Source organism: Diceros bicornis, chromosome 9 (genome assembly GCF_020826845.1).
Source record: "Diceros bicornis minor isolate mBicDic1 chromosome 9, mDicBic1.mat.cur, whole genome shotgun sequence".
In the NCBI taxonomy this organism is placed as follows: domain Eukaryota; kingdom Metazoa; phylum Chordata; class Mammalia; order Perissodactyla; family Rhinocerotidae; genus Diceros; species Diceros bicornis.
In genome coordinates, this window is record NC_080748.1 from 79,192,678 (window position 1) to 79,215,012 (window position 22,335).

The window sequence follows — 22,335 nt, forward strand, 5'->3', positions numbered from 1 at the left end:
AACTGGAGAAGTTGTGCACTTAAATTTTGATTGGGTGGGGAAGGTAATGTAGAGAAGAACAGTGATTTGTGGGTTTAAAAAGTTTATACGTTTCATGAAATCTTTTACCAAATTACAAACGATGGATTAAAAACTATATCTTTATTTGTTGGAAGTACATGTGTTTATATAATATAAGTGTTTGTTATTGTTTTCTTATTACATAAGTGTAACACACAAGAATATGAACAATGTATGAGATAGATTATCAAGGTAATAATTAGCATTCTTTATGATTTTAAAGTACATCTATAGAATTAATAACACCCACACTATAAGTTCTTCCCCACAAATTTAAAGAGTGGATAAATACTTTTATTTGACAATAAAAAGAGAATTTCTGGGGCTTTCTCTCTGCTGAAATTATTTGAATTTTCATAAATAAAATTCAAATATTTCCAATTGTTTCTTATCCCAATTGCTGCTTTTTAATTTATTCTCGATTTTAGGAAATAATATAGGGTTGTTTTAAGTATCTCAGTTGTTGGGAATTATTAAATAGATTCAATTAATTCTTGCTTGGTTTAATCATAGATGATAAAATCTGGAGGATTTAAATGGACCCTGATTTTAAAGTCTTTATTTCTCAATAATTTCTTGGCGTGACAAAAGGGAAATTTGTTGGAAACAGAATCTCTGTTACAGCTATTTATTGCCTCTAAGATTTTAAACAAGAGGTGCAAGCATCCCTGGACCTGAGCCCTTGTGAGCACATTCATGAGGAAGGCAAGAGGGCAAGAGAGAAATTTTATGAAAACGAATCTATGTATTTCATGGCTATATAATTCAAGAAATTTACATTTTTAGTGTGAACGATGGAAAGTAAACTCTGATAGCAAAAGAGCCTCAAATGTTTACTGAATCCAAATTGTATTGTCTATAATGTACCCACAGAGGAACTTTCCATAAACCTAAAGGAATTTAAGCTTCAAGGACCATCCTCACTTGCATGGGTCTTTCTAAGCAATGTGTTCACATGGTCATATGTTTGTAAAATCTGCAAAAGCAAGATATTTGTTAGGATCACTCTTTCTTTTCATTCAAACTTCCTGTCTATCACCTTTTCCCTTTAGTGACTGGAGTAGCTATGAGTGACCACAGGCCTTTCTGGATCCCATTAAGGGGAGGATGAGTGAGAATACATTTAGTGGAGATAGTTTTGTGGCTCATTCCACTTCAGTGTGGTTCATTTCACTTCAGTGTATAGCTCACTTATTGACAGCTGACCTGAGTGGAATGGTTTCCAAGAATATTCCTGCTTCCCACATCCCACCTCACTCTGTCTCAACTTGAAGGTGCAGGGCCTGTAGTCTCATTGTGATACACCATTTCTACACATACACCTTCAAAGTAGGCGGGCTGTGGAGGAAAACCAAGGTCAACAACATATGGAACCTGAATCTAATCTACAGAAGAAGATTGTAGATTCTTCTGTGGAAGAATGTCTCAAAATATCATATGTGAACTCTTGTTATTATGCTCATGGACACATTGTCAGTTGAAAGTTCTTTCTTGTCAGGGATGTTCTTAATAATGTATTATATAAAATTATAAATTTATATCACATGCTATTTATTCTTTGACAAGTATGCAAAATGAAATTTATCAGAATTCTTATGTTTGCAGAGCATAACCTGTAACAGCACTACAAAAAATGGATATGTTTAGAATAGCTCATATATGGAAGAATCTGACCTAGATTTCCTCAAATTTGATAAAAATCCTACAAATGTGAAGCTGAAAGGAACTTTTCTAAACTTTCAATAATGAAAAGCAAATTTTAATTAGTTAGACTAAAAGAAAGACTGAATTATCTTTTTTAATCTTTGTAGAAAATATTGCAAATAATATTTTGCCGTATGGAGGATGATCAAAGTACATGTAACTAAAAATTAAGAAAGTATTATAAAGTTTTTCAATTAATAAGGACATGATATTTTCTAGATTTTGTAACTTTAAGTATTTTTCATCATTTATTATTTGTTGTGAATTCATTCTGATTGTGTTCATTTTTTAACAATTTTATTGAGATATCTTTAATATCTCTATCTATATCTCTATCTATATGACATAAAGATTGTATGTATTTAATGTGTACAGCTTGATGTTTTGATATATGTATACATTGTGAAAAGATCACCACAATCAGACTAAATAGCATGTCTGTCACCTCACATAGTTATCATGTGTATGTGTTAAGATTTAAATTTAAGATCTATTCTCTTAGTAAATCTCAAGTATGTGATATAGTATTGTTAACTATTTTCACTGTGCTGTACGTTACATCTCCTTTTTTATACACATTTTTTATTCATGAGTTTGTATCATCATTCTTAAAATGGAACCCCAAATTGTATAAGCAGCAGACCCCACAACTCTCATCACACCTGCATATATTCTTTGATTTTTTTCTCTCTCTTTCTCTCTTTATTTTGTTTTTCATAGGTATTTTGAAGGTAGGTTTTATTGTCTTTTTTCACAAACAAAATTACAGAATCATAAGATTCTTAAGTTATTTTGGCATGCCAAATAAGGGCAGTAAATTCACTTTTTGGAAAAATAATAATTAAAATAAATAAAGGAAACTACTTTAATACAATAATGGATTAAATCTACAAAATATTTATTAAAAATTATCTCATATGAATATTTTATGAAGAGAAGCAACGTATTATATATTTTGTTGATGAGAGCTGTTGAATTCCAAATAAAATTTTAATCACCAGAGAATTTTAATACGTTTTATAGTATATCTACGATTTAAGAAAAAATATAATATTGGGAAAGTTACCAAAATTATAAAAATAAAACATATTCATTTATATTTAATGGCATACACTATGTATTATAACACAAATTTTCTAAAACTTTCATTAAATGTAAAATAATTAAATCTTTGTGCACTTTGAATTTTTTTATTAGGTAAATAGTAGTCCTCACTGATTAAATATGTATTCACTGAATTATTATGATTACCCAATTAAAATGTAATAAACTAATCTTATTTTCATTGTGTGTGTAAAATTCTAAAAACTTTATTGTCATTTCAACAATTTTTGAATACATACTATTATGCAACATGTCCCAAGTTCTTTCGTTCATTTTATTAGATTATTAATGATTTGGTTGCACATTCCGTGAAGGAATGAAACACATTAAAATGAGATTATTTAGAAAAATTAACTCAAAGGATTTGAAGAAAGATGAGAACATTTTCAAAAAGTTAAAAGAATCCACTTTTTATCCAGATCTTTGTTTCAGATTTAAGAACCTACAATTTAATTCAACCAGGAAAGCAGCATTAGAAAAACAGACATTTGAAAGAAACCTAACCACTTCCATATAATTCTTACCACATAGAGGACAGAGCAAATGGTCAGTTCTTTCGTACGAGGATGCTTTGTACAAATTCAACTGCGATTTGGAAAAATGCTGTTGGAATTATACACGCGTATTGAAAAATAAAACTTGTGGTGTTCTTGTCTGTTGAAACCATTTGAACTGTCAGTTTAGCTAACCTTTGTTTGCCTGTCACTGAGTTCCCGTGATTAAATGTGAAGATTATAATCATTAACCCATGCCAGGGGTTCACTGTGGGTGGAATTTGATGTGCAGATGACATTCTGTTTATACGATGAAGTCAAAATCAGACTTCATTTTTTCTAGCTCAGCACCCAGAGGTCTCTGGGTTAGCCACCAAGGGCCAGCAACACTTGTATTTCCTGACGGTATACTAAATATTGCATTCGTGTTGGCTGGGGAATACTTCCCTACATCCTGTAATCTCTGCCTCCACTTCACTGGGACACATCCGTATTTGACATCATGGGGGCAACTTAATTTAATAATTTTTCATCCTTTTAAAAATATTATTTTTAAACATTTTTAGCCATTAAGCAATTAATGAATATGCATTTGCAATTTCATTTCTCATGTTAGGCTTATTGTTATAAGTGGTAGTAACAACAAGAATGTTAAATATGGCTGAAATTATTCAGCTACAAATGATAGAAGAGCATTCATAGTTTTAATAGGCTAAGTGATGAAGTGATTTTTCCACGAGTGTGCTAGTCTTTAACGTTAGTCTTTAAACATTCCTATTAATAACTCTGAATGTGTTTCTTCACTAAATGTGAAAGGGATTTACTTAGTAATTAAAATGCTAAGTAATTTGAATTCAAATAAAACAATTTTTTTTAATTGACTTAAACTTTGTTGAGAAGGCCAAAACCAACCTGCATTTTTGGCTAAGACTTAACTATTGAAAAAAATACTAAATTGGAGGAATATAATATTTTGATATTTATATTCTTTTACTCTCTACTATTTTTATTGTGGTCTTGCTTTTTTTAAATTGAGAGCATATTTGTAATTGTAACTCCCTATAATAAAGTTTTATTTTAAATATGTGAATTTGTCAATCAGTTTCCTTCGAAAAGTATGTCTTTTGCAGCTGATACAAATGGTCAAAACCCATTGCTTTGCTGACTACCTAAGTTTATAAGATCCAGGAATATAATCACTAAATGAGTCATGTTTCAAACAGAATAACTGAAGCGCATCAATAAGCTGTTCGTCATCTGAAATCACTTTCTCAGATTCTGTTAGGCTTTAGTAATTGATACAGTAAATAAAATTAAAAATAACCAAAATTGAATTATGTATTAATAGTTTTCTTTTTGATTGGTAATCAGTGAAAATAAATATCATTTACCATCAAATCATAACTTGTCAACTTTAAATAACATCCCAAACGTCCTTGGAAATGGGGACTTTCACATGAAAATCATCACATATTCAGGCTATATGATTTCCAAAGATCTGTAGATGTAGTTGTCCCATAAAAGAAATTGGAGATCTTTTACAACATATACAGTGATCCTTACTAAAATTCAGATTAGATTTTTTTTTAATATATGAATGACAACTTAAGTGAGATTACAAGAGTATTGAATTGAAATGCAACATGTTTATTGTGAGTTCAGATAATCATTAAGGTGAAAGCACTTGAAAAACACTGATAATATTTGAAATAGGGTAAATTATGGCTGCTATGCACTAATTAAAATCAGTAGATGAATTGTAAAAGAAAACAATGTGAACACTGCCTTTGGTGGGCTTATCTGTCGATGCCTCGTGTGGCTGTCCTGCTAAATCTTCTCTGAACTTCTTTGTTGTTTTCATTAATGTTACAGTGATTTTTCCAGGGATCTCTGCAGTGGGCCTGCTCTCTGAGTCATCCACACGGTCGGGAGGGGGCGAGGAGTCAGGACTGCAGCCCTCATCAAGGGTCTGCAGGTGCTCCTCAATACTACCCTTCTGGGTAAACTTGAGAAATGAGTCAGGGTCAAGGGATACATTGTGCAAAGTGCCTATAACTGAGACAGGTGCTTTCTTATGAAATGAACATCTGACCCTAAGACATCACCTCATGGGGCCACAATTATTCCAACCTAACTTTGATGGACAAAGGTAACACGTCCTCCTCACCCCACCACCTGAATGTATATGGTATATCATAAAAGAAATCTACGGGCACCTTGGGGACATTCAAACATGGGACGAGGTCAAGTGGAAGTCACACGTGATTCTAGAGCCAGGAATCGAATAGTAATAACGCTGGTAATTACAATCATAGCCACGAACAAAAATGAGTTATCTTGCAGTGAGTGTTTATTATGTGCCAAGCATAATTCAAACTACTTTACATGTATTAACCAATTTAATTCCCAAACCACTCCTTAAGGTTTTATTTTTACCTCTATTTTATAGATTATGAAACTGAAACACAAAGTGGTTAGGTAACTGCCCAGCATCACACAGCTAGAAAAAAAGAATAATCAGGACAAAGGCAGACAGTTCATCTGGAGCCAGCCTTCAGAACCACTCCAACATGCTGTCGCTCTAGTGCATTGGAACATATCATCAAACATAATCAAATATTGTTTGTCTGCCCCAGGTTATTTTTATTCCATTTTTGTTATATCTATGTGATAAAGACAAAACATCTTTGTCCTGAAAATCTAACTTATTTAAATAATATTTCAACATTTTCAATACACAACTTTTAGAAAGCAAATCAACCTGGTTATCATCAGTTATTGAGCCCTGGGGGTTAGCAGGAGAAGTGGATGAGGGAATGAAAAGGTAAGTAAAAACAAAGCGCAACAGAACACAACACAACAGATAAAAACCCTTTAAACTGTGTCTATAATAAGAGCACATGTATGATATGTTTTCATGTTCCTACAAGAGATATGTGGAAGGATTGTCACCAAAACAACAGTGGCGTATGGAGATTCCTCAAAGAATTAAAAATAGAGATGCCCTATGATCCAGCTATCCCACTACTGGGAATCTATCCAACGAACCTGAAATCAACAATCCAAAGAGGCTTATGCATCCCTATGTTCATTGCAGCATTATTCACCATAGCCAAGAAGTGGAAGCAACCTAAGTGTCCCTCGACTGATGATTGGATTAAGAAAATGTGGTATATATATATACAATGGAATACTACTCAGCCATAAAAAAGACAAAATCGTCTCATTTGCAACAACATGGATGGGCCTGGAGTGTATTATGTTAAGTGAAATAAGCCAGAAAGAGAAAGACAAACACTGTATGATCTCATTCATATGTGGAATATAAACCACCACATGGACAGAGAAAACTGGACTGTGGTTACCAGGGGCAGTGGGGGTGGGGGGTGGGCACAAGGGGTGAAGGGAGTCATATATATGGTGATGGACAAACAAAAATGTACAACCCAAAATTTCACAATGTTAGAAACCATTAAAACATCAATAAAAAAAAATATATACTAAAAAAAAAAAAAAAATTGCCTAGGAAGGAACAGGAAGGGGTTTTCTGGGGGTGATGGAAATATCCTATTCTTAAAGGGCTGAAGGTTATATGGGCAAAGGTTATTTGCCAAAAATGTAACGTTGAGATTTGTGCCTTTCAGTGTGCATACTTCTTACCCCTCCACACACACAAAGGACTAAAAGAATAATAAAGTGAGGTGGGAATGGGATGGAGTGTGGAAGAAACAAAAATGGCAGATGATTAGTAGTTGTTGAAGCTGGGTGACGAGCCTACTATGCTGTTTTGTTTATTTTGTATATTGTTTAAATTGTTCTGTAATAAAACACTTGTATAAGAAGACAAACTCGATATATAGTGTTTGCTGGTAAGATGTCAGTTACCTTTGGGGAGGAAGGAGGGAGAAAGGGATTGTCAGGACCTGAGTGAAGCTGGTGTTAGTTCTTGGTCACACAAGTGTGTTCACTTTGTAATAATTCTTTGAGGTTTACATGGATGACTTCTGCATATATTTCTATATGCATGTTATACATCAATAAACATTTTAAATCCGGCAAAAAAAAAAAAAAAACAGTGGCTATTTCAGAATGGTTGGAAGTCTGTTTTTTTTTTATATATATATAATATATTTTATAAAGATATAAAGATAAATATATAAAAATATATATAAAATATATAAAGAAAATTTATATATTTATCTTTCTTTTGACTTTTGGTTTTACAATGGCCATTAGGTCATACAAAGAGTCCACATATTAACTTGAAAACCCTAGTCTAGATGGTTCATGTAGAAATTCAAGATCCAGATCCTGGAAAGTAGATCCAAGGAAATACTGGGGCTCTCATGCTAATGACATGACTTCTTAGGTTGGAAACATAAACCCAAACATAAAGAAGACTCAACGCTTAACTGGCCTGGTGGGACTCCTACCCTATGTTGGCTACATAAGTCCACAGACTTCATGAAGAATATAAATGGCTCCTTAAGGGAGTAGTAAAGTAATCCCTTACCATGAGTGTTTCCTTTGCCCTATTAAGCTGAGGTCCAAATTAAGAAACATTTACCAGTAATTTAAATAAGACTTGTATTCAGATTACTCCACTATGGACATACTGGTTTTATATATCTTGATTATATATATATATATATATATGCACATATGTTCATTATATATATATATATATATGTATATATCTCCTTTCTCATAGGCTGGAACACATGTCATAGAGGTTTTTAAATATTTTGAATGTCACCGTTCCCAGGTCTCAAACATATCCAGTTTCTTATTTTTGCTGATCCTCTAATTTACAAGTGACTCCATGATTGGCTTGAGTTTCCATTCATACGTTGAGGATGGCTTTCACTTTTTGCTATCCATTACTTAATCTCTCTATTTTTATATCCCATAGACGCAAATATTAAATTAATCTCCTCCTTTTACCCTTCACATACAAATACTTGACATAGTAAAACTTTCACATCAGCCTTTGCATATAAAGCAGGCTTAATAATAACATCAACCTTAGACAACTGTGTTCCTGAAAATGTCTGTGAATTTCTGCCAGCTTGCCATCCACTTTTCTGTGCTTCTGTACCTCTATTCATTTTTCCCAGCTCTTTCTCACAACATTTTCCTCACCATTTGTAAAGTAGAGCAATCATTTCCTTTTCTTTAATCCACGACCTCAAGGTCTTACTTTCCATTCAAGTATTTTGTTAAAGATTTTTCTAAACCTTTTTTTCCCAAGGAGAAATATTGATACCTGTTTTTAATTTTTTTTTGCTCCATCACCTAAACATATTGTAAACTAATCTCAGATAGCATACTGGGTGAAAAAATACATTAAATCACCTTATTGCTTTCTTAATTCCAACTCTCATTGAGTCTCTCTTCTCTTACTTGATTCTCTTGCTCTAATCTACCCCCAACACCAATGCTAGAATGATATTTCTAAATCACCACAATAATCATTTTATTCACTCCCTCAAGGGCTCCCCATCATTTAATCAACCAACTTCAGCCTCCTGTACACCAGATTTGTCCACACATACAGGCTTATTTCTCAACCAAACTCATTTCCCATCTCAAACAGTAGTCATCCTGAACTACTTGTGTTTTTTCCAAAGGTGTTCATGCCTTTTGACCCCTGATCCCTTTTCCACCTATGGCATACACGTCTGGGATTTACCTCAACCATCTTCTTCATAAAATAACCATCAACATTATTCATCTCACGCTTCATATCTTCTTTGAAGGATTTAACCTCATCTCGAGTTGAATTGAGACTGTCTCTTTTTGTGTCCACTGAATCCTCTATGTTTCTAAAATATAGCTGGCAAAGTGAAATAAGTCAGAAGGAGAAGGTCAAATACCGTATGATTTCCCTCATTAAGTAGTATATAATAACAACAACAAACAAACACGTAGAGACAAAGATTGGATTGGTGGTTACCAGAGGGGTAGAGGGGAGGAAGGAGGGCCAAAGGGATAATTCGGCACATGTGTGTGGTGATGGGTTGTAATTAGTATTTGGGTGGTGAACATGATGGAATCTATGCAGAAATAGAAGTATAATGATGTACACTTGAAATTTATGCAATGTTATAAACCAATGTTACTACAATAAACAAAAAATTTAATAAAAAAGAATTATATTAGCAAAGATTTTTTTAAAATCATAGAATTAGCAATTTTTTAAATGATAAAGCCCGATAGTGATGAGTATGCAATAAGAATGAATGAGCACACAGAAAACAACTTGTAAATATGTATCAAGAGCCTTAAAAAAGTGTCATTTTTTGACTCAGTAATTCCACTTCAGGAACATTTTGGGCCCAAAGGTGTTCTACTGCATCCATTGTAATATGGAATATTTTAAACAGTCTAGATGTCCAACAAGAAAACGGTTAATTAAATTTTTAATTTAATAATGGTAAATGGTAAATCCATTCAATGAAATATTATGTTAACTACTAAAAATGATGTTTACAAGTATTTAATTATATAAAATGCTAACTATCATAATAAGCAAAAATGTTGGGATATGAATCTAATGATCATAATTACATAAATAGTACATCTACTGTTGGAAATAAGACTAAGAAAACCTACTAAAATATTGATAGTTATTGTCTACTGACACTGGGGCTATTGGTACTATTAGAAGTTTGTTTTCTATTTTCTGTATTTTTTACTTCCATGTTCTGTATTATTTTTGCAATGGGACAATAAATAAATAATAAATATTAATCAACAGTCTAAAAAAATAAAATAAAACACTTGATATTGGGAATTATAAAAAATAAATAAATAATAAAATATAGCTGGCAACACTCATTTTTATTTCTTATCCACATGTCTCTGCTTTTGAACCAAATCAGAGGCATTTTTTAGCCCTAACACTAAGATAGTATCTAGCATCTATTAAGCACTTGATAAACATTAAATGAATGAATAAATTTAAAATTTAGCAACAATTTGAAAGTATTTAAACTCAAGAGTAAATTCAAGACTGTTAATAAATATAAAAAAATGTGACACATCACTGTCGAACATTAATTTAACAACCCTGGTAAGCTACTAACTAAAAAGCAATAGATTCTTGCTTTGGCCTGATATAGAATTTATATAACATCATAATGCTAGATATTACAGCATTCAGCCTAGAGTTATCAAAATTTCTAGCAAATCAACATTTTCAAAGCTTGAGCTTTATATATCCAGGTATTTCATTTCATTGATATGTGTTACAATAAATGTCCATGTCATCTGTGTCAAAATTTTAAACTATTATAACATGATAGTTGGTCTAATAGTAACACTATATTTGAAATCAGGGTAATCTCTCATAATCCAGGATATACCATTTCACCTTTGAGGGGCTAGCATTTCCCTTTCTGAAGCCCTGATCTGGGATCTGGGAAGTAGGAGACTTGATTCTGGTTTCAACCCACCACCTTTGCATAAGTCTGCACCTGAAGAGTAAATGAGAGATTGGGAGCAGATACTTCATAAAGTTATTCTCAGTTTACATCTTGACATGGTTTTTTTGATTCTTCTATTGGCCAGATTCTGGCCATGTCTGGGCCACTTAATCCTCTGCCTCTGCCTGAGCTAGCAGGGCAGCCTTCCCATAAGACATTCCCAGCAGCTGCTCTGCATTTGTGGAGTTAACTCTCATTTTATTTCCACTCTTTCTGGCTCATTCCACCACAGGAGTCCCTGTCATTGGTTCCATTGACCCTCCAGTATGACTCCAGGAGGGGGTTTTAGTTTAGTGCTTCTCAAACTTTAATGTGGATAAGGATCACCTGGAGAGCTTGTTAAAATGCAGATTCTGCTTACGTGGTTCCAGTGTGGGGTATGAGAGTTTTCATTTCCAACAAGCTCCCAGGTGAAGACACTGCTGGTCCCCGGTCACGGATCACTTTGTGTAGCAAGAATTTAGTTGACAAATCATGGATTATTGAGAGAGTTTGTTTAGATTCGGACTTGGTTTCACTATTTAATAACAGGGGAACCTTGGGTAACCTATATAAACATTCTCAGCTTCAAAGAACTTTTCCTATAAAATGGGTTATTAATAATTCATAGGGTTCATGGGAGGACATGTGATAATATACTTAAAAGTCCAGTGCTTTTCAAATGGGAGGCTGCTCTATAATATAAATACCCTTCCTTGCCTCTCCCTCTCCCCTTGAACTTGCAGCCTGATTCACTTATCGAAAGAGTTTGTCACTCACTTGAACCTGCCACCGAATCCTCCTTTTCTGGCTTTTAGTTTCATCTCTAGTGCTGTGGTCTATCTATTAATTAACTTATCATTCATTAATGATTTTCACACCCACGTCTGTGCTCATAGGCAGACCCTCCTAAGATCATGAGACTCACAATGGTAAAACCTTGATAATTATAGTACTCTATTACTGAAACAAAACTTTTTTTTTCTAGATCTATAGTTAGCATTCCTCCAGTAAATTTTGTGCAATTCATTGAAGTCAATGTAATTCAATGAGCATTTCTATTGGGCTGTCTAATTTTAACATAGTAGGTGCTCAGCAAAGGTCAATACCTTTTCACCTTATAAATTCCTCTCCTAAGAAATGGGCATAGAATAAAGGCCTGTTTTGCTAATGTGTTTAATTATGTATGTGGTTTTCCAGAATTCAGTCTGGTAGAAAGGTTTAATTTTAATAAAACGAATTTTTTATTATTTATATGATCCAGAATAGTAAGTTTTAGCTGATTATTATTTTTTAAATATTTAAACAGTCATTTGAGTGTCAATTAAAAGGAGCCATAGAGCACAGAATAGAAATTACCATTATCGTTGTGCCATTTGGTGCATAAACAACTAGATGCACCTGATCCCCAAATTAAACAAGTAGGGAAATATTAGATCAAATATACTGCAACCCAAAATAACCTGACAGATGTGATTTATGCATGAAGGCTATGGGAGGTGACACATTTTTAAAATTGTCTGTCATTGATGCTATATTAAATAAAAACATGTTATTTGTGATATTTTAATCTATTATACATTTATTCCAACTTTTGTTTTGACATTCAATTTTGATGCTATTTCCTTCCACTCAAAGGTGTAAGCCATCCACCTACAGTGGTGGACTACAGTTTAGTACAATGTCTTATGAGTGTAACGACTTCTATGTTTCTTGAATTTCTCTGATTCAAGGGGAAAAGTTATGCTAAGCATTGCAATAGCCACTTTCAGACATTGTTAGTCTGGTATAATATGAGAGATATTTTTGTGCTAAACTTTTATCCTGGTGTAAAATGTGGTATAATTAAGCTTTAGAGTTGAAAACAGTTTTACTCTTATTCAAAAATTTGTTCTAATTCCGTAACCAAGAGTAGACTTAGGAACTGTGTCTAACCTACTATGTTTCTATGAACAACAAGCTTACAATCTGTTTGCCTTGCATAAAAATACACGCATAGGTGCACACATTTGCATCATAATCTTTGGGTCCTTGGTATCTATCAGACACTTGGCCCCATTCAGGAGTCCCTCTTGTCAAGTTTTATATTTCAAGCCCCAGTATCTAAGCCAGCTGTTCTTCATTGATTTGGCTAGTGTGCTAAAAATTAAAAGTTAAATCCGAAAGGATGAATAAATGTGAAATCCTTTTGTTTTTTTAAACACGAACTCTGAATTTTATATTTGCTTCTTGGATGAATCAATACATTAATATGGGCTGGCTCTTCAAAAGAGATATCTGTTATACAAAACACGGTTTTCCAAATTTTCATGGGATGAACTTTTTTTATTTTATTTTTTTTGTGGAACATCCAATAGGCCCACAGAGCGTAGCAACACTTGAGTTATATGAACCCAGCTTTGCATCCTGGTTCCAAACTTCAGTTGCAAGCAAATTTCCTAACATCATTAAACATTAGCATTTCCCAAGGAAAGAGAAACTGATAATAGACTTGATCCTCTCAGGTTGATGTGGAAATTAAGTGAAATAACACATGTAAAGTGTTTGACATAGTTCCTTCCACGTATTGATTAAAACCTTTCATCTATTATTGTTATTAATCTAGCTTGTTTTCATTTTATTTGAAACAATATCTGACAGACTTCCCCGAGTCTTTTTAGGATCCATTAACTCCAAAGATCTTCCTGTATTCTTTTTTGTTAAATGAAGTACTTATTGCTTTCTGGCATTAATATTTACCTGGACTAGCCTCTTTCGAGTAACTAACAAAAGAAGCAGCACCACATTTATGATGTGTTTTCTTTCTGTCTGTCCTGATTCCCAAGGACAAATAGAAAGAGAGCTGGGTAGATGAATGGGTAGATAAATATCAGTCTATATAGTGAGATTAATTATGTTACATGAATGGATTCATTACTCCAAATTTACATTTATTAATAATTGTTTGGAGAAATAGATCCTGTTTAAATCCCTGTTCTCCTTGGAATTATATGATCACAGTTTCCAACCTCATACTGGAGTATTTCCTTCTCAAGGAGGAAAAATCATCCCAATTCACGATGACCTAACATACTAGATATTCTAGTCGTAACATTTATACTCAGTGATCTGATAAGAGTATTCAAATTAAAATGTGTTAGCAACTAACATTCCTTAATCTGGGTGCCTAGGTTAAAAATTAATCACATAGATTCAGTAAATACACCTACTTTTTGTCTCTAACTTTGCATTTCATGGAACCATTCAAGAAACAGCACAGCTCTTTAATTTCAATTACTTTATCCAAATTTTCATCAACGAAAAGTAACAAAAATAAGATCATACTATAATTAATACATTTTATGGGCACATAACAAGCATGAACAAGTGTGGCCAACCATATCAAATTTTTATATCTATTAGATTGTATACATATGATATTTATGTTTGAATACCACTAATTTTATATCTACTAAAATAATATTCATGAAGGACTAGATTAAATGCCAATTGCAATATAAGTGTATATACAATAAGTCAAGTTTGTTGAGTGGATTAAATGCAATGTAATTCCTAAACCATTACTTCATCTCTAAAGATTGCGTCTCAGTCCAGATTTTTTGTAGTAAAGTTTCTACCCAGAAAACCTATCTAATAATGACAACATTTATCAAAATTCATTATGATATGTAATGTGAAATATGTAAAACTAGAACCACTGGCATTTCTATTTAATACACAACTCTGTAGTGAAACAGTGTGGATTTTATAATTCAAACATCAATTCAATAACCCCTAGATTAAAAGAAATATTTAATTTCATATCAAGTAGCTTTATTATTTTTCCTTTATACTCAAACCTACATTTTTATTACTGAACTTTCCAGTAAAAACAAGCTTCCAGAGCCTCAAACGTGTTTGATGGTAATGTTACTCAAAGCATTAATACTTTTATTACTCACATACACACGTGTGCACACACACACACTTCAAACTGAAATTAGCCCCTGATGAGCCATTGCACTTCAAGGCAAAACTAAGGCATCCATTCATATCAGCATATATCTCTATATTTCCTTACAACTTTTTAAAAGAGATATATTTTGAATTTTATGTTTTCTCCAATTTTTTCCGTTGTTTCTTATTAAGTCTAGATCTTAAAATTAATATGATTATTTACTTTCTCCTCTACAATAATTGCTCTAATTAATATTTCTGAATCAGATAATGCTTTCGGTTTCTGCAAAACTCAATTTCAGCATCCTTAACAAGCATGCCCTCTCCTTGCTCCTCTCTTTCCAGCGTTGCATGCCTCTACAGAATTTCACATGGTGTTTTGCATTTTTAATCTATTCATGATATAAACCATAAATTATAAACTACAGGGCACATTATCATTTAACTTTTGCTTCCTAGATCCTGATACCTAAACACTATTGTCACCTGAAGACACCCCTTCCTTTGCAGCACTCTCAATGCTGTTCTAAACCATTTATTCACTTCCTCTTTCACAAGCCCTAAAGATATTGAAGTGCATTCTGTGAAGTCATTCCTACCATTACTCTTGATAGTGGGGATCACCCAATGACCTCCTCCCGGGTACTCATTCTAGTGTATTATTAACTTTAGCATGAGGTGCACTGTCTTCCTTCCTCCCTCCCCACAGCTTTTGCATCATTCTCAGAAAATGCAACATCCCAAGGATGATCCATTTGACACTTATCACTAGCTTATCAGCGCTTGGACCGCCTTTGCTCCATCTTTTTCTCACATTCGCTCTAGTCACCCTACTGCACATCTCCTCATGATCAGTATCTGTGTCACCTTTAAATCTTGATTTAAATGTTTGTTATTAATCTGTCTCTGGTTTTTCCAGCTGACTTAATTTACTGCCCATAATAACTTCCAATGAATGCATTGACCTTACCTGATTTTTACTATATCTTGACTCTACTTATTGTCCCAACTTCCTTTTTAAATTTTTATTTAGCACTGTAATCACTCTTACAAACATCATTAACTTCCTTGTCCTTCTGTTTATTTGGCATACTCACCTGTGGAAATATCACTGCTTCAGAAGCCCCACTATCTGCAGGGGCTGCACATACCTAAGCAGTTGACTGTTGCTGGAGAAAATTCTGCAGACTGGATGGTTACCCCAGATTTATGACCACTGATCTCAAATAGGCTCTGAACACTATGGGATAATCCGACTGTATTTCTCTAGTAAATTACCCTTTCTTCTCTCTGGGGTGACTATCTCATTCCTTTTCCTCAAATCTTCAACAACCCCTCCCCAACCTGACTTTCAGAGTAGGAATAAAATAATTGAAACCAGTCAAGAACTACTTTATTTTTCAATCACCACTTTAACCAGTCTGTACCCATATCCTTAGCTGTCCCATCTGCGGAGATGAAAGTATAGTCACTGTTCATAGCCAATCTCAACACCTTTGTCTTTGATACTATTCTTTCTTGCCTTTGTGCTGTGATTTCCCTTCCTTCAGAGCTAAATTTCTCCAAAAGTTTCCCATCATTCTGGCCTTATTTCCTCATCTCCCAGTTTCTCCTCAATTTACTCTGGTCAGACTTCCTACACCCCATTCCAGAGACCGCCCCTATAAACTTTGCCAAACCTCAAAGTCAAGATTCTGACTTCATGTTACATCATATCTTGGTAGCATCTGACACTCTCTTTCTCATTAAATTTTCTTTTCTCAGCTTTCTTGACATTTCACTCAGTCACTGGTAATGTGCTGACAAATCCTTTGTTGGTATTTTTTTCTATTTTTCTGTTCACTGATGAGAGAAGTACTCTAGGGCTCGGCCCTCACCCCTCTTCTCTATGTCTGCACTCCCTCCCAAGGTTACTTTATTTGTCCCATGACTGCAAATGGCATCTACACACTGACTTTCAAATGTACACCCATAGCAGAGCCCTATCCCATGACTATCAAATTCCTATATCCAACTTCCTGCTTGCTGTCTTCACTAGGATATGTGCTAAGTTTAGACAAAACAGAGGTAATGGTTTTTCATTCCACAGCATTCCTGTAGAATGCATTCCTGTAGCATTACTGTACAGCATTCCATATACCTCCAGCATTCAACCACTCAAGAGAAAACCTAGGAGTAATTCTTTATTTATCTCTTTTGCTCATACTTACATTCACTCTGTCACCTAGTCCTGTCGCCTGTACTTTCAAAATGGACAGAATCGAAATGCCCTTTCCCACTTCCACGGCCACAACCTGAGTCACTACCAGGATCATCTCTCACTGGAGTACAGCCACGGCTTGCTAACTGCTTGCCTCCTCCACGCTTACCCTCTTCCTGTTCCTGTTCTATAACACAGCCAAAGTTATTTTTCTGAAACATAAGTCATCATTCCCCGGTCTAACATCCTCCAGTTGTTTTCTGTAGCTCTTAAAATAAAATCTCAGATTTCTCTCATGGCCTGAAAGATCCTGCATGGTTTGATGCCCGCCTACTTTTCTGAGATCCCTCTGCACACTCTCCCTCTTTTCACTAACTCCGGCCCGACTGGCTTTATTTTGGTTTTACAAACCCACAAGGTCTTTCTTATTACAGCATTCAATGAATGCTCTTCCTTTCTCTGGGAATCCTCTTTCTCTAAAACCATGTGTAATTCTCAAGTCAGGGCCCAGCTCCTCAGAGACGTTTTACCTGACCATCATTCCTAAACATCCTCCACATACCCGTCTCTCAGAACTCTCGACCATCATACCTATTTTATTTTATTCCTGGCACTTGTTAATAGCTGGAATTATCTCAATTATTTATTTGTTTATATGCTATACAACTTCCTAAAGAAAATATAGGCAAAGTGAACACAGATGGTCAATCTCTCTCTGCACGGTGTACCTGATCCTCAGGAGGAGTTTGAAACACGGTTCATGCCCCAAAAGTACTTGTCAACAGACCAACCGATTATACCAACAGCATTTACTGAGTAACCCATCAGCTGTGAAATTGATTTAAAATAATATGTTTGTCATATTTCAATTCTTATAAATAATTGGATTTATTGCTCGATTTAGTGTCTAAAGTTGCTATTATACTGTTTTATTACAGTAACCTTATAGGGTCTATTAATATCCTCATTGATCTTTTCCTAAATACACACATACGAAATTCTTACACTGCAAGTCTTCTGTACAAACTTTTCAAGATTTTCTTTTGTTATTCCCACCACTAAAAATAAAAGTAAAATACAATAAAACCTTGATGTAAATCTGAATGAATTCTATTAAGATAGTGAACGAACTTGAAAAAAAAAGTCAATCTTTTGCATCAATAAAACTCGGCTTAAAATCATGGTAAATTTATAATTTTTTCTTTTATATTGACAAGCTAGTATTTTTGAAAATTAGATATATTAGCAACACTTTTTCCACGTCATCCATGTTTGTCTATTTCAAACCATATTAACTTCTGTCATTCTGACAATGAAAATCATATGGCATTGTTACAAAAAAGTATCATAAAATAATAGTGTAAACACTTGCCAACTTAGAGAAACATAAATAAAAACAGATTTATATTTTCAATGCCATATATACATACAAAATTATTAAATTCTGAGAAAAATACACATTGGAATCATTTATATATTAATCCGGAAAGAAATACTGTCTCCTTGCAACTTTAATCAATTGTAATGATATTTCTATGTTTCAATATTTTTATTTCATCACTCACCACTTGTGTGCATACATCATGTTTAAATATATGTAACATTAAGTATCTTAGCTAATATATGATTAATTTTCTTTAAATTATGGTAACATTTTTCTCTTAGCAATACAGAATGAATTTTACTTGAGTAGTTGTTAAGTGTTGAACTGTTAGGCTACAGTGTGGTTTACAATAGTGGAAATATAAAAATATGGAGGCAAAAATACCTATCATTATTGCTAGATCTGTTTAGCATGTAGCAAGTATGTGAGATTTGATAGGCATAGCAGGAGAGTAATTATTTTAAGGGAATTATATCAATATATAAAATTCTCAAAGTTGGAGATCCTTTTATGTCTAATATCCCCAAATATTATTTAAGTACATAAAGAATTATATCATAAAACTTAAATGGATGTAAGCAGAAAATAGTTTTATACCTGGCAAATTTTGTATTTGGTAAGATTTTTATTATTGTTACTGATGCTTCGCTTGAGCTACGTCAGAGACAGTACTCTTCCACTTTTTTGATATTCAGGTGTTTCATGGACAAAAAGATCTCACAGACTAATTAAAGAGGATTTCCTCCGCATAGTACTTTAATCCCATGTATTTTGTTTAATTGGAATATGTTGGGAAAAAATCATCCTTTTTATTAACATATTGAGTGAAAATGACCTTAGGTAAATTATTTCAGGATTTAATTTAAAATAACAGTTCTATATCATCTCAGAGTTAACCGAAATAGACTTCAGAATTGTAGACATGTTTCGTAATCGTCTACTCTTATCACTAGTTGAATTTGCAGTTCTGAGATACGTCTGTGTGGGTAGGCAGACATACGTATGATCATGTGTGGAGTAATTTTTAAATGTATCAAGAAAGAAACAAGTTCAGATGTAAATGCAAGGTTCTAGAAAAGCCCTCTTGCCTCTTAGGACAGAGGAATTGTACAGGACCAGCTGATGCAGTCGTCACAGGCATGGATCATGAACTCAGCGGGGGCCCCTGATCCCTAGAATCCTCTGAACTCCAACTCAAGAAACACATTCTTCAAGCCCTACCCTCTGGAAAGCCCCTGTGGGTCTCCTCAACCCATAGATTCTATTACAAATATAACAACAAAAGTAATAGAGTCATAACAAGTTGTGAGAATTTGTTTCTTCCCACCCTCCTACACCATATAGAGATTGTGGGTGGTCCTGAGCATTCTTACCCCATCTCAAAGTGTTAAGAAAAAAACATCATTTATTTCTTGTAATGTCAGACATTATATATAAGAGGAAAACCCCAAAACACCCCACACTCACATGTGGTTTGTGACACATGTGTAATAAAAAGGCCAATCTGGTTTTTGTGGTTAAGTTATTCTATCACTTTTACATTTCACAGTGACCATCAGACTAGTCCATACCAATGTTATCAACCGTAAAAATCTCCAAATATTTACCATAAAACAGATTTTGTTCAATCTTTTATCAAATTTTAGAAATCGGGAACAATCTCAAACCCTCCCTGAATGGTCTGAACTTGAAAAGCTGTAAAAGATGTCAAGGAAAAAGCCGTTTCATGAGCAATTGTTTTTATATATTGCATTCTGTTTGGCATTATCACATCACTCAAATATCTGAAAAATGTCTAAGATCAGACACTTCTGTAACCTACCCTAGGAAGGTGGCAGATAGAACTCAAGGCAGAGGGTCAGCCCAGTGGGTACACCACAAACTAGCCTGTGGGTGGCCACACATGCAGCAGAGAGCTTAACATGGGCATTTGAAAGGAGGGGTTCAGGCCCAGTGAGCTCTGACGAAGATTTTTTTTTTGCTGAGGAAGATTCACCCTGAGGTAATATCCGTGCCAATCTTCCTCTATTTTGTATGTGGGTTGCTGCCATGGTATGGCTGACAAGTGGTGTAGGTCTACACCTGGGATCCAAACCCACAAACCAAGGCCGCCAAAGCAGAGCGTCCTGAACTTAACCACTATGCCATGGGGCTGGTACCTATTGTTTATTTCTAAAACTTGATCCTTCATATCAAATCCATCTGTCTTCTATAATCTAAAGTTCAGTCTGTTGAATTGAGATTTGAAAGATGCTACATGTTAATTGGTGACTTAAAAATTCATTATTTCCTAATAAGTATACTTGATATTATTTTATCCCTAAGGTGAATTGGTATTTTAAGCAAATAGGGATGCTGAAAAGGCATTAGCTTTGGGATTGCCAGATAAAAACACGAGAGTAACCTTTCAAAATTCTCTGGAGTTGGAAGAAGAAAGTATAAAGTATTCGCATAAATAGCAATAATGATGCATTTAAAGGTAAGCATCTTTTGGGGAATATATGCTCAGAAATTTTGAGTAAATTATTGATAGATGTCCTGGATTTATCTTAGTGAGTAAATGTATATACACACAGGAATGTATCCAAAAGATATATAAGAGCATTAGAAATATAACTATTCTAATACAATAACCACCATCCTCTTATAAGAGGATTAGTAGTTTTTTTTTTTAAACAGTTTTCAAACTAGGTAATATTTCTGTGCCAGGTACTAAAGAATAGTCTTAGTTATATTTACAGAGGCGGTTTTATGGAAAAAAACACTTTAGGACATTTCACACATATTTTATTATTTACTTTAGCAGTCATTTGCCTTGTTATTTCTGACACAGTAAATACTGTAAAACACCATTACTTCATTGTGAGTTCTGACGTTTGATAGCTGATTTGTTAATCTAGTGTCTAGTTGGCAAGAACCTGGATTTTTAGGCGCAGTCTGAAACACGTAGTTAGATGCTTAGAAATAAAATACTCAAGACTATAGTAATAATGATTTCACTGTAGCAAAAGTTTTCTCCCCTAAATTAAAATGAAACAAATAAAGGTACTCGTGTCATTAGAAAGAATGGCAAAGCCAGATCCGGCCTCCTGAAACACTAGTCATCATCCAACTTCAGAGCCTGGGCTAATTCGATGTGTCAGGCTCTCATCAGCTCTGTTTCATAGTGCTTTACTCCATAAAAGCAGATTTGTTTAACCACAACCTCTATTTCAGCATGACTGAGGACGAAGAATAACGCACACAACCAGGCAGATCTCACGGGTTATACGACTGGAATGAAGTGAATCCATCATTTGCTGGAGAGGCAGAGGAAAAGTGACAGGCTCATTCATGCCTTCGAGACATTTTTAGGTCTATTGAAAATTTTAATCTGTGCACTCTAGATGAACCTCCACACTCCCTAATTTAGAACATGTAGCCATGTGCGGAATCTGTCTGCCTCAGATAGGGCAGGTCGGCTGCTGGAGGACAGCAAGCCCTCGGAGCAGTTTTCTTCTCTCAATGCATCCTGCCTTGAACTTTACACACACATGTAAGCTCCATTTACAGGAGGATTTCAGAGTTAATTAAACGCTGAATTTGTTTCTTTAGAAATCACATATGCCTCGGGGTTAAGTAATAGCATTTCAGCAACTACTTTAATTTAGGATTAAGCATACTGGACATTTTATGAGGGAATTTTATATTTATAAGGACACATCTATAGAGATGGGGAAATTTTCCCCCTCTGTTACCATAAAAGTTTTTAAAAATAGTTTTGAAAAAGGACAACATATGCTGAGAGATGCTGCAAATCAGCAAATTCGAAATCATTCTTTACGTAAAAAAAGCATTGGAAACAGACAAAGGAGAATGCTGGTAAAATTGTTGCTTTGCTGATAAGGCAGTCGAATGACTTCCACCAAAGGCTCCCGGGTTTGAGTTCTCTTTGCTCTGGATTTGCTCTGTGCGTGCCACGGGAATAATCCCAGAAGCATAATATTT